General features: G+C 47.2%; 1 protein-coding gene across 1 annotated transcript in view; it reads left to right on the top strand.

Moving 5' to 3' along the window:
- P4HTM (prolyl 4-hydroxylase, transmembrane) overlaps nucleotides 1–12,674 on the top strand; it is a 104,492-nt gene that overhangs the window by 89,245 nt on the left and 2,573 nt on the right. The window lies entirely within an intron of this gene.

Below are 12,674 nucleotides of genomic sequence, written 5' to 3'. Positions count from 1 at the left end.
AACTTAGACTCTGCTCATTGCCGCCTGCCCTGACCCAGCCTGAACTTAGACTCTGCTCCTTGCCGCCTGCTCTGACCCAGCCTGAACTAGACACTGCTTATTGCTGCCTGCCTTGACCCAGCCTGGAACCAGACACTGTTTCTAGCTTCCTGTCTCTCTCCACCTGGAGCCACCCTGCTGGGTGGTGTTCACGCCTCCTGACCGGAGCCCAAGCGTAACAGTTTCCTGTCTTTTAACCAGTTTGTAATCCACTAAAGGACATCACCTCCTATCCCATGACTTTTTAGTTTTCGTAGAAGCCTCTCATGAGGGACTTTGTCAAATACCTTCTGAAAATCCAAATACACTACATCTACCGGTTCACCTTTATCCACATGTTTATTAACCCCTTCAAAAAAATGAAGCAGATTTGTTAGGCAAGACTTACCTTGGGCAAATCCATGTTGACTGTGGCCCATTAAATCATGTCTTTCTATATGCTCTACGATTTTGATCTTGAGAATAGTTTCCACTATTTTTCCCGGCACTGAAGTCAGGCTCACTGGTCTATAGTTACCCGGATCGCCCCTGGAGCCTTTCTTAAATAATGGGGTTACATTGTCCACTCTCTTTTAGTAATATAAAATCACATGAACAATATATTGTCAACGAATAGAATTATCACATACAGAATGAAAATTACAAGAGGCAGTGTAGTTATACGTGCTACCAATAAAATACTGACTGCAGGAACAAAACATCCTCTATATCTTTTACGTGGACCAACTTCCCCCATCCCACCCCCTTCCCTCCCCTGTTTTGTAATCCCATCCCACCCTCTTGTGGACCCTCCCAATATTCCAATTCCTCTTTATTCTTGGAAATAGAGGGCAATCGGGGACCATACTCTGCGAAATTTAGAAAAGGCGTCCCTTCTTATTGCCGTCAGTTTTTCCAGCCTCTGTAAGTATCGTAATTTTACTAACAGCTGTGTATGGGATGGCGGTGTGTTAGACTTCCATTGAGCCGCCACCAATACTCGTGCCTCAGTTGCCACATATTGAATCAATATTTGCTGCTCATCCGTGTACCCCTCATCTGAAATTCCTAATAGCCAAAACTCTGCTGTCAAAGGGACGGGGACACCCAGGACTTTCTCCATCCAACCCTGAAAAGCCTTCCAGAACCTCTAGATGTGAGGACAACTTCACCACATATGAAAGAAAGAACCTATTTAGAAGCATTGCCGCCAGCATGTAGGTGGTCGACCCCGAGACCATCTGGCTATACAAGCCGGAGAATAATGCCAGCGATGTAAAAGTTTATATCTATTCTCCATCAAGTCAGCCGACATTGAAACCCGACCCAGATTACGAAAACATTCTTCCCATTGGCCCCCAGGTCTGATTCCCAAGCTGCAATATGGGTTCCTTGAATACAATCTTGACCTATCAGTAATTGATATATTTTTGATATATGCTTTTGAACTTTACCGGCGAAAATGCAGTACCCTTCAAAAAGAGAACGGCCCTGCTGTAGATCGGTCTCCACTGCTTTGGTACTAATAAACAGTTAGATTTTTAAAAATTGCTCGATCGCGTACTTTTGTTTGCGCACCAGGCGCAAACAAAAGTACGCTGGATTTTATAAGATACGCGCGTAGCCGCACGTATCTTATAAAATCCGGGGTCGGCGCGCGCAAGGGGGTGCACATTTGTGCAACCTGCGCGCTCCGAGCCCAGCGCACGCTGCCTGTTCCCTCCGAGGCCACTCCGATTTTGGAGCGGCCTCAGAGGGAACTTTCCTTCGCCCTCCCCCCTCCTTCCCCTCCCTAACCCACCCCCCCCCCCCCCCCGGCCCTATCTAAACCCCCTTACCTTTATCGCACGATTTACGCCTGCGTAGTTCGGCCACGCCCCTGACACGCCCCCTCCCGCCCCTTTTAAAAAACCCCGGGACTTATGCATGTCCTGGGGCTCTGCGCGCGCCGGCGCGCGAGGGCCCTGCGCGCGTAAATCCGCCCGGATTTACGCGCACAGGGCATTAAAAATCCGCCCCAAAGTGTTTCAGCTGGGCATAGGCTAAAAAGTCAGACTTAGGGAGGCCCTATATCCGTTGTAATTGATCAAATGCTATTACTCCATTACGCCAGATCTGCCCCAAACAAGTAAGCCCCAATTTCTCCCATCGGAGAAATACTGAATTTAATCTCCCAGCAACAAAATGTCTCAAATGATGGATAGATGAAAGCATCGAATATTGTTTGCTCCGCACCAGTTTTGATTTCCAACATCTCCATAAAGGATAGGTACATTGTAAAGGAGGAGGAAAGTCTTTGAGAGCCTGATTGGAGAGTCCCTCCGACCAAAACAGAGTGTGCAATGGAATGTCCTCTACCAAAGTCTGTTCTATCTCTACCCATTGCTTGGTCGAGTTAGGATCATGGCATTCAATTACCGAACGGAATTGAGCGGCCACATAATAGTGTATTATAGATGGGAGTCCCACTCCTCCATCCCTTCTGCTCCTATACAACTGTTGCGACCGTCGGTCTTCGATGGCTTTGCCCCGCCTACCTCTCACTACTTACGGCTCCTCCCGCTCACCTCGGACTACTGCGGCGTCTGTTTGCCGTCCTCTCCGCCGTCCCCGGACCAGCTTTGGTGCTGCCTCCCGCCATGCTCCTCCAAGGTACCTTAGGGCGCACGCGTGCATGCCACCCTCATCTTTATTTCCACGTTGGCGCGAACCTCAGGGGCGTCCCCCTGATATGACGTCACGCTGCCCGGATATTTAAGCCTACAGTATTTGCTAGCTCATCGAGTTAGCGACGGTAACTCTATGGATGGGATTCGCTCTCCGTACCGAAGTTGCTCTGCCACTCCAGCGCTATCTGGAACTCTTACACCCTTTGGGGTTGCTAATGGGGTATACACTCCTCGGGGTTCTCTTCTGCTTCTTTCAGGTGCTATCAGGAAACCGGTACTCGCTCCTCGAGGGCCCATGTTCCCTGAGTCGCTGCCTGCATCTTCAAACCTTTCTACTTGGGAGACTTCACTAACAGTTTCCATCTGTGAGTACAACTACCATCTATTCCACAGTACTGCTTCAATGGAACCAGGTACTCGCTCCTTGAGGGCCTGCCCTCTGTTCCGGTGCCAGACCTCTTATCTAGTGGAATCTCTGTTACTGCTACGTGAATACAATACAACTGAGTCTCTCTGCTTTAAGAGAACAGGTACTCGCGCCTCGAGGGCCTGCTCTCCTGTCTCGGAGCTTCTCCTAATTCTACCTGGGACTCTGAATGTTTCTTATTGTGTACTCATAACTCTTAGTCTCTTTCCACTACAGCACTGCCTAGCAGAGGACTCGCTGTTCCAGCATTCTCTGGGAGACCTGCCCAGCTGGGTTCAACATCCACTACTCACTACTGCCACTTTTGATGGCTTCCAAAACTGTTTAATAAAAGATTCAAATCTGTGTTGTGTGTCCAGAGTCCAGCCTGACACTGTGGTCCCTCACGGGACTGCCCCCCGTGGGCGTGGTCAGCTGCCACAGTGTCCAAGGATCCACCCAAACATCAATAACCATAAAAACAACACCATCTTGGCTACCCGCGGTGGTCTCCTATGCCAGATAAAATAAAACATTTTCCTCAAAAGGGGGTTTCAACTCATGTTTCTGGAGGAGACAGGGTAAAGCCTGAAAGAGATATCCCAGTCTGGGTAATATATTCATTTTAATGATGTTTATCCTACCAAATGAGGAAAGCTGAAGTCTGTCCCATTTGTCCAGGTCTCCCATTATACTCTGCATAAGGGGTTGATAATTATTCCGCATTAGTGCTGCAATGTCGAGCCCTAAATTTACACCCAAGTAGCAAATGGGCCCCTTTGTCCACTGAAAGGGAAACAATCGCTTCCCTTCTCGTTCCAAGTCTGTATCACAATGGGCTGAGGCTTATCATAGTTCACACGAAACCCTGAAAGACGGCCATACACTTCCAGATGACATTTTACCTTATCCAGGGACAAGAAAGGCTGCGTTAATGAAAGAATGATATCATCTGCATAAAGAGAAAGTTTGTATTGACGAGCTCCTACCAGAATACCGGACACCTCCGGGTCCTGTCGGATTGTTGCTGCAAAGGGTTCTAAACTGAGAGCAATAGCAGTGGGGACAGTGGGCAACCCTGCCTAGTTCCCCTCTGTACCTTAAAGTTCTCGGTGTAACTATGATTAATTTTTAAACAGGCTTGGGGTGCTCGATAAAGTTCCCGCACCCATGTGGAAAAAGGACCCCCGAGATCCACTTTATCCAGAACCGCAAATAAGAAGGGCTAAAATACTCTATCAAAAGCCTTTTCAGCCTTTTCAGCGGACTGCACACCCAACAGAAAAACTGTTGGGTGTGCAGTCCGCTGAACACTGTATATCAAATCAATCAATTTCCTAATATTATTTGCTGTTGTACGCCCTGGTATGAAACCAGCTTGATCTGTGTGAATGAGCCCCTCAATTCTACCTCTCAAGCAGAAAGCCAAAATTTTTACTAAAAGTTTCAAGTCAATGTTAATTAGGGAGATTGGCCTAAAGGATGCGCAATTGGTAGAATCTTTCCCCGGCTTGGGTAATAAAGTTATCCCAGCCACATTACCATTCGGTAATAACTGCCCCCATCCCGGATATGATTAAATATTCTTGCCAAGGGGGGGCTCTGAGGATATGGTGATATTTTTTATAAAAGAGTGGGGTATATCCATCCAAACCTGGAGCCTTCCCAGATTTATTTATTTATTTGTTTGTTTTTCTATACCGATGTTCATCGGACATATCACACCAGTTTACAGTGGAAACAAGAAGTCTGTTAGAGTAGACTTCTTGTTTTACAATGGAACATTGTATCATTTAAGATTAAACATTTTTAACATTTTACATTGAACTTTGTGACATTTTACATTGGACATTTTACATTGAACATTTTACATTGAACTTTATTGCCTGTTGTATTGAACTTTATAACATTATGTAGTGAGGCTTTACAATCTTTTGTGATGAAACTTTGTGGAGAAGGTAGTAGAAGGTCTGTAGGGAGTCATAATGAAGCATTTTAGGGGAAAAGAATTTCATTGAAAGTTTGCATCTAATGTAGTGAGAAAGCTTAGTTTTTTGGGGTTGATCACAATATGTGAATATATGGATTTGATGTGGGTATTGAGGGAGGGGTGTGGGGGTGTGTGTGGGGGAGCGCTCATGTTCATGTGTTGGGTGATCGTTGGGTATGCTTTTTGAAAAAGCCAGGTTTTTAGGTTCTTTTTGAAAGATTGGGTTGTGGGGTTGAGCCTGAGTTGGGATGGTAGGCTGTTCCATAGTGTTGGACCTGCCACTGTTAGGGCTCGTTCCCTTGTTGAGGTCAGATGGGCCATTCTTGATGATGGAGTAGGAATGAGTCCAGTGTTGGTGGATCGGAGAGATCTCTGGGAAGCTTGGAATTGAAGGGCAGGGGTCAGCCAGTTGTATTTTTCAGTGTATAATGCTTTTTGTAGAACTTTGTATTGAATTCTTTGTGGGATGGGTAGCCAGTGCAGGTTTTTGAGGATTGGTGAGATGTGTTCAGATTTTTTGGTGTTTGAGAGTGATCTTGTGGCAGCATTTTGGAGTAGTTGCAGTGGTCTGAGGGTGTTGGATGGGAGGCCCAGGAGTAGGGCATTGTAATAGTCGTGTTTGGAGAATAGGAGAGCTTGGAGTACTGTTCTGTAGTCTTGGGCGTAGAGAAGTGGTTTGACTCTTTTGAGGATTTGCAGTTGCAAATCTTTTGAGGATTTGCAGTTTTGAGGATTTAAGGTCCTTGATGGCCCAGTCTACCTCATATTCGGAGATAGGTTTCCCCAAGATGTTTTGATCTGAATCTGAAAGCGTGGGCAGTGTTACCTCCTCTAGGTAGACCTGGATATCTTCCCTGGGAGCCCCAACCTCAGGAGTATAGAGATTCCCATAAAATGTTTGAAACCTGCTCCGAATAGCCCCCGGTTCAGTGAGCAGTTCTCCTGAACTGGCTTTAATATGATATATCATGGCCTTGAGGCTTCTAGTACGCAGCCAGTTTGCTAAAAGTCTACTACTTTTATTATCATACTCATAATATTTTTGATGTAAAAGATCTAACCGATGCGCTATAGCTGCAGTGTCTAGGGCTGCTATCTCGTCTTGCTTCCGACTCAGGAATCCTACCCGAACAGGACCTGGGTTTTGTTTATGTTTGCTTTCTAACCAAGCAAATTCCAGCAGTAGGGTCTCCCTTCGTTTATTGATTTGTTTTTTATGGTATGTACCTATACTTATTAAATGCCCCCTAGTAACCGCCTTCATACCTTCCCACACCGATGTTGGACCCACCTCCTGCCCATCATTCAACTGAAAATAGTCTTCCAGGACCTCCACCACCCTGTCCTGATAGGTTGGCAAGGTTAACAAGTAGTCATGTAGTCTCCAAAATTTACGCCCTTCCTCCCTGCTATGGCCTACTAATGTCCAAAGGTTAGGGGCATGATCCGACCAGGTAATGCTTTCAATATCTACTGATCCCGTTCTGGCCACCAGGTCCTTAGAAATTAAGAACCAATCTATGCGGGTATATGAATTATGGGGCGGATTTTAAAAGGAGCGCGAATAGCCTACTTTTGTTTGCGCTCCAGGCGCAAACAAAAGTACGCTGGATTTTAGTAGATACGCGCGGAGCCGCGCATATCTGCTAAAAACCTGGATTGGCGCGCGCAAGGCTATGGATTTTGTATAGCCGGCGCGCGCCGAGCCGCGCAGCCTACCCCCATTCCCTCCAAGGCCACTCCGAAATCGGAGCGGCCTCGGAGGGAACTTTCCTTTGCCCTCCCCTCACCTTCCCCTCCCTTCCCCTACCTAACCCACCCGCCCCTGTCTAAACCCCCCCCTTACCTTTGTCGGGGGATTTACGCCTCCCAGAGGGAGGCGTAAATCCCCGCGCGTCAGCGGGCCTCCTGCGCGCCGGGCCGCGACCTGGGGGCGGGTACGGAGGGCGCGGCCACGCCCCCGGACCGCCCTGGGCCGTAGCCATGCCCCCGTACCCGCCCCCAAAACGCTGCCGACACGCCCCGAAAACACCGCGACGACCGGGACCGCCCCCCGACACGCCCCCCTCGGAGAACCCCGGGACTTATGCGAGTCCCGGGGCTCTGCGCGCGCCGGTAGGCCTATGTAAAATAGGCTTACCGGCGCACAGGGCCCTGCTCGCCTAAATCTGCCCGGTTTTGGGCGGATTTAGGCGAGCAGGGCTCTGAAAATCCGCCCCACTGTGAATATGAAAAATATGTGTAGTTCCGACTGTGGGGGTAACGTAACTGCCAGATATCTACTAGGTGACGATCTTTCAGCAGCTATTTTAATATTTTCCTAGGTTTTCCTTGGCCTGTTAAAGTCTGACTGGAAGTGTCTTTTCCTGGGTCTAAGGAAACATTGAAGTCTCCCGCGATGATTACAGGATCCTCTACGTATCCCTCCAAACGCTTGTTCACCTCAAGCATCATCTCTGTCTGGAAGGAGGGAGGACAGAAGACACTAACTAACACTAGGGGTGAATTATTTAATAGAACCAGCAGGATCAAAAATCTGCCCTCCAGGTCCCAATATTGGGCCTGTATTTGCACCTCCAGATGGTGCGCAAACAGAATCCCTACACCCCAGTATTTTTTATGCTTAGGGGCTGGTGCAAAATACTGAAAGCGGTATTTTTTGGAATGCAATAGGCGTTCATCTCTACCCCTAAGCTGCGTCTCTTGTATAAAGCCTATAGAGGCCTTTAATCTTTGCAGTTCTTTAAATAAAATTTGACGTTTATATGGAGAATTCAGGCCTTTAACATTCAGTGAAATATATGTAAACTCACCCATGAATCTCATGCTCTCTCCCCCTCACTCCGTTGTGAGGAAACCTCTCCCTTTTCATCCCCCTCAGCAATGACCTGTCCACCAACTCTCTCCCCTCCCCTATCATCCAATCACTTCTATTTCTAAATTCCCTGTCCACTTCCCTCCAACTCCCCCCCCCATTATCTCTGCCTTTCCACCCCTCCCCCTTATAGCTACCATATCTGACCCCTTCCCAACCCCATCTGTGCCCTCCCCCCCTCCATCCCCCAGCCCACCTTAAAGGTAGACTTCAGTTCTCGGCAAATCGCCCCCCACTCCCTCCCTACGATCAACGTTTCATACGCAATTTCAACGCTAAGAACACTAACGTTAAAAGCCACAAACTGTGATTACAACATCAATTCAATCATTATACTCTTCAACCTTTTCTTCACTGAACTAAGCCTCCTGGCCTGCAGGAACGCCCCCAGCTCTCCCTCTCTATTATACTCAGGTCTCTATTATGAGCAACTGGGGATAGAGAGCCGGAGTAGTGCACAATTGATCTATGAGGGTACTTCCTCGCCATTTCCTCTCCAGGAAGGAGAAAATGGAGTCCATGCCTCACGCCGGTTTGTCCAAGGGGGAAGAATCATGGCTCAACTATATCTTTTTTGAGATGCGGCGACCAGAATTGTACACAGTATTCAAGGTGCAGTCTCACCATGGAGCAATACAGAGGCATTATGGTATTTTCTGTTTTATTCACCATTCCCTTTCTAATAATTCCCAACATTCTGTTTGCTTTTTTGACTGCCGCAGCACACTGAACCGATAATTTCAATGTGTTATCCACTATGACACCTAGATCTCTTTCTTGGGTGGTAGCTCCTAATATGGAACCTAACATTGTGTAACTAGAGCATGGGTTATTTTTCCTCTATATGCATCACCTTGCACTTATCCACATTAATCTGCCATTTCGATGCCCAATTTTCCAGTCTTACAAAATCTTCCTGCAATTTATCACAATCTGCTTGTGATTTAACTACTCTGAATAATTTTGTATCATCTGCAAATTTGATTACCTCACTCATCGTATTTCTTTCCAGATCATTTATAAATATATTGAAAAGTACAGGTCCCAATACAGATCCCTGAGGCACTCCACTGCCCCCTCCCTTCCACTGAGAAAATTGTCCATTTAATCTTCTCTGTTTCCTGTCTTTTAGCCAGTTTGTAATCCACGAAAGGACATTGCCACCTATCCCATGACGTTTTACTTTTCCTAGAAGCCTATCATGAGGAACTTTATCAAACGCCTTCTGAAAATCCAAATATATTATATCAACTGGTTCACCTCTATCCACATGTTTATTAACTCCTTCAAAAAAGTGAAGCAGATATGTGAGGTAAGACTTGCCTTGAGTAAAGCCATGCTGACTTTGTTCCATTAAACCATGTCTTTCCCTATGTTCTGTGATTTTGATATTTAGAACAATTTCCACTATTTTTCCTGGCACTGAAGTCAGGCTAACTGGTCTGTAGTTTCCCGGATCGCCCCTGGAGCCCTTTTTAAATATTGGGGCTACATTAGCCACCCTCCAGTCTTCAAGTACAATGAATGATTTTAATGATAGGTTACAAATTTTTACTAATAGGTCTGAAATTTCATTTTATTTATTTATTTATTTATTTATTTATTTATTTAGCATTTGTTTATATACCGAGGTAAAGCTGACATTGCCTTCACTCCGGTTTACATTATAACAACCAGTTACATTTAAATTCATAACAGTATGACAGAGATTGAATCAAAAAACAATAACTTAATAAAATTCAGTAAATACATTGAACATTAGATATGAATGTATGCAAATCTTGAAGTAGACTGTTGATATCGTAAATGAGAAAAAGGTTCCTGCGAGTCGGGGCAAAGTCAGAAGGAGGGGGTTGCTGGCATGAAAAGGACTGAGAAGTGGATATGATAAAAAGGTTTAAGTTCTGCTGTCAATGGGTGAGCAGTCATTGTATGACTGTGAGAGTAGCCAGTTTTTAAGATCTTTTTTAAAAGATTTAGAGTTTACTTGAGAATTGAGGTGTTGAGGTAGTGAGTTCCATAATTTTGGGCCGACGATAGAGATGGCTCTATTTCTAGTGGAGGATAGTTTGGCTTGTGGTAGTGAAGGGACATCCAGCTGAATTTTGTATGTTGATCTTGTTGTACGTGATGATTTATGTAGATGTATAATATTGTCCAAGGCAGTGAAGTCAGCTTTGTGAATTGTCTTGTGTAGGATAGTGAGGACTTTGTACTCTATTCTTTTTTTTTTTTTGAGTTCCTTCAGATCCCTGGGGTGTATACCATCAGGTCCAGGTGATTTACTACGCTTCCGTTTGTCAATCAAGCCTACCACATCTTCTAGGTTCACCGTGATTTAGTTCAGTCCATCTGAATCATTACCCATGAAAACCTTCTCTGGTACAGGTACCTCCCCAACATCCTCTTCAGTAAACACTGAAGCAAATAAATCATGGACCCTTGGAAAACTCTTCGTCCTAACGCATCCAATGCCTTCTGTTCCTTACCAGGGGGAGCAGAGGAATGTGGACGTGATCGTTTAGCTTTTTTCTGAGCCAATTCCACCACTGCAGAATGATGGGGCAGCTGATTTTTCTGGAAACCTGGGGCTTGTTGGACCAGGTATGTAGCATCTGTCTTTCTATTGACTGGAGGTACAGTGCCTGGATGGTCCCACAGGCGGTGCAAGAGATCAAGGACTTCATGCACTGGTATTGCCATTATCTCCTTTGGAACATCTACAAATTATAAGACCTCCAACATTTTGTGGCGAGAATCTTTCTCCGTAACCAGTGGAAATGGGATAGTCTCAGACATCTCTTTGACAAAATTGGCAAAGGAGAGGTCTTCCAGAGGAGATTATCGCTGCTCTTCCGGGGGTTAAGGCTCTGAGAGCAATTCCTTGGAAACTTGTGAAGAATCATCTGAAGTTGCATCTCCCCATGGATCATAGGGAGTTATCTCTTCCCCTGGAGTAAGTCCTGATGGAGGAAGTGTGCCAAAGCCGAGAGGGTGGGAAGGCATCGATAGATGTGGCACCAGTAACGAGGGAATCGGTGCTGGCATCTAGGGCACTGGGGCAAATGAGGTGCACTTGGGCACAGATAGCCCTGATGGACCTGGAACAGGTTCCGGCATCGGTGGTTCCCGTGGAGGGATCTGGCCGGGAACCAATTCTTCCTCCTCCGCGGAACCCGGTATTGGTATTGGGACCTGCGGAGGCCTTGATGGACAGCTCGGTGCCAGCATGTCCGGGGGCAAAGGTTGAGTCGGCAAGGCACCGATTAGCGTATTGAGGTGCTCAAGGAGTGGTGCGAACATTGAGGGAGCCGGTTCCAGTGCCGGTATGGAGGCCGGGGCCAGCAGTGATTGGAAGCCTCATAGGGCATTCAGCACTGCCTCTTGGACCATGCGGTCCAATTCCTCCTGAAAAGCTAGCATGGATGGCACGGCAACTGGGGTAGGAGGCAGGCTAGGCGTCACTGGAGCTTCCACGGGGGCCCGTGGAGGCTCAGTGCCTGGCACCAGTGGGGAGCGCCTAAGGGTCCCGGGTCCAGAGGAGAATGGGGGCTCCTCTCCCCGGGCCCTCTTCGCAGGCAGCTCAGTGGAAGTCGATGCTGCTGCGGTATCGGTGCTGGCACCAGGCAGGGACACTCGTCGGTGCCAGTGTTTCCCTCTGTGCTCGGTCCTTCTCCGGCACAGAGGACAATGATGCCGATGCCTTTGATGGTGTTGGTGATGGACGGTCACCCGCTCTGCGATGTTCCTGGCGGGGCGTCTCCGAGGTCGATGGATCCTTTTCGGGCGGCGTCACTTGAGCTGGAGTCGAACGCTTTGACGCAAACAAATGCTCCATTTTGTCCAGTCAAGCGCACCGGCCCTTGAGGGTCATTTGTGCGCAACTAGGGCATCGGCGGACATCGTTCGAGGGGCCTAGGAACAAAACGCAAACATTATGCGGGTCTGTTATGGATAGGGATGTGCAGTCATTTTTCCAGAATTAGGCAATTTCAACGAAATTGCTTCATTTGGAATGGTTCGGGAGAACTGAAAAATGGTTGAATGTTTTCCGAAATTTCGGAAAAAATTCATTTTCGGGTTAGTACGCACTAACTCTCCCACGTTAGTGCGCACTATCGAGAGTTAGTGAGCACTAACCCGAAAATCGGGGCCCCCGAAAAAACAAAACAAAACCCTAACTGCAGGAAAAACTAAATTCCCACAGGGGGTCCCCGAAACGAAGCCCGACACAAAATTATAACCCGAAGCATATCTCTAGTTATGGACATGGTCCTCGGACACTTGGGGCAATTCCTAAACCCGGTTGCCATGCTGAAAAATGGCGGGCACGCAGTTGGTGACCGTCGGGCACTGAAGTGGTAAGCCGCAGGGAACTGACCGCAAAGTACGCGAAAACACTTACCAAGCATCAGAGGGAATGGAGCGCAATGGGGGACCCCAGTGAGGGATTTTTTAAAGAAGTTCTTGTGGCCTGGTTTTGGCCTCTATTGGAAACAGGATGCTGGGCTTGATGGACCCTTGGTCTGACCCAGCATGGCAATTTCTTATGTTCTTCAAATTTTTCCGTGAGGAAAGTTGTGAGAAATTTCTCACAGAGCTCCTAAACTGCGAGGCAACTGCTGCATGGAAAAAAAGAGACTGAAGGGGGACCCCTGGTGTCTACGGAGTTAGTGGTATGCTGGGCATGCTCAGTGGGCCAGTCAAAGTTCTAGA

The sequence above is a fragment of the Rhinatrema bivittatum genome, chromosome 4 (assembly GCF_901001135.1).
Source record: "Rhinatrema bivittatum chromosome 4, aRhiBiv1.1, whole genome shotgun sequence".
Lineage (NCBI taxonomy): Eukaryota > Metazoa > Chordata > Amphibia > Gymnophiona > Rhinatrematidae > Rhinatrema > Rhinatrema bivittatum.
The sequence above is the reverse complement of the archived record's forward strand: the minus strand, read 5'-3'. Positions and strand labels throughout refer to the sequence as shown.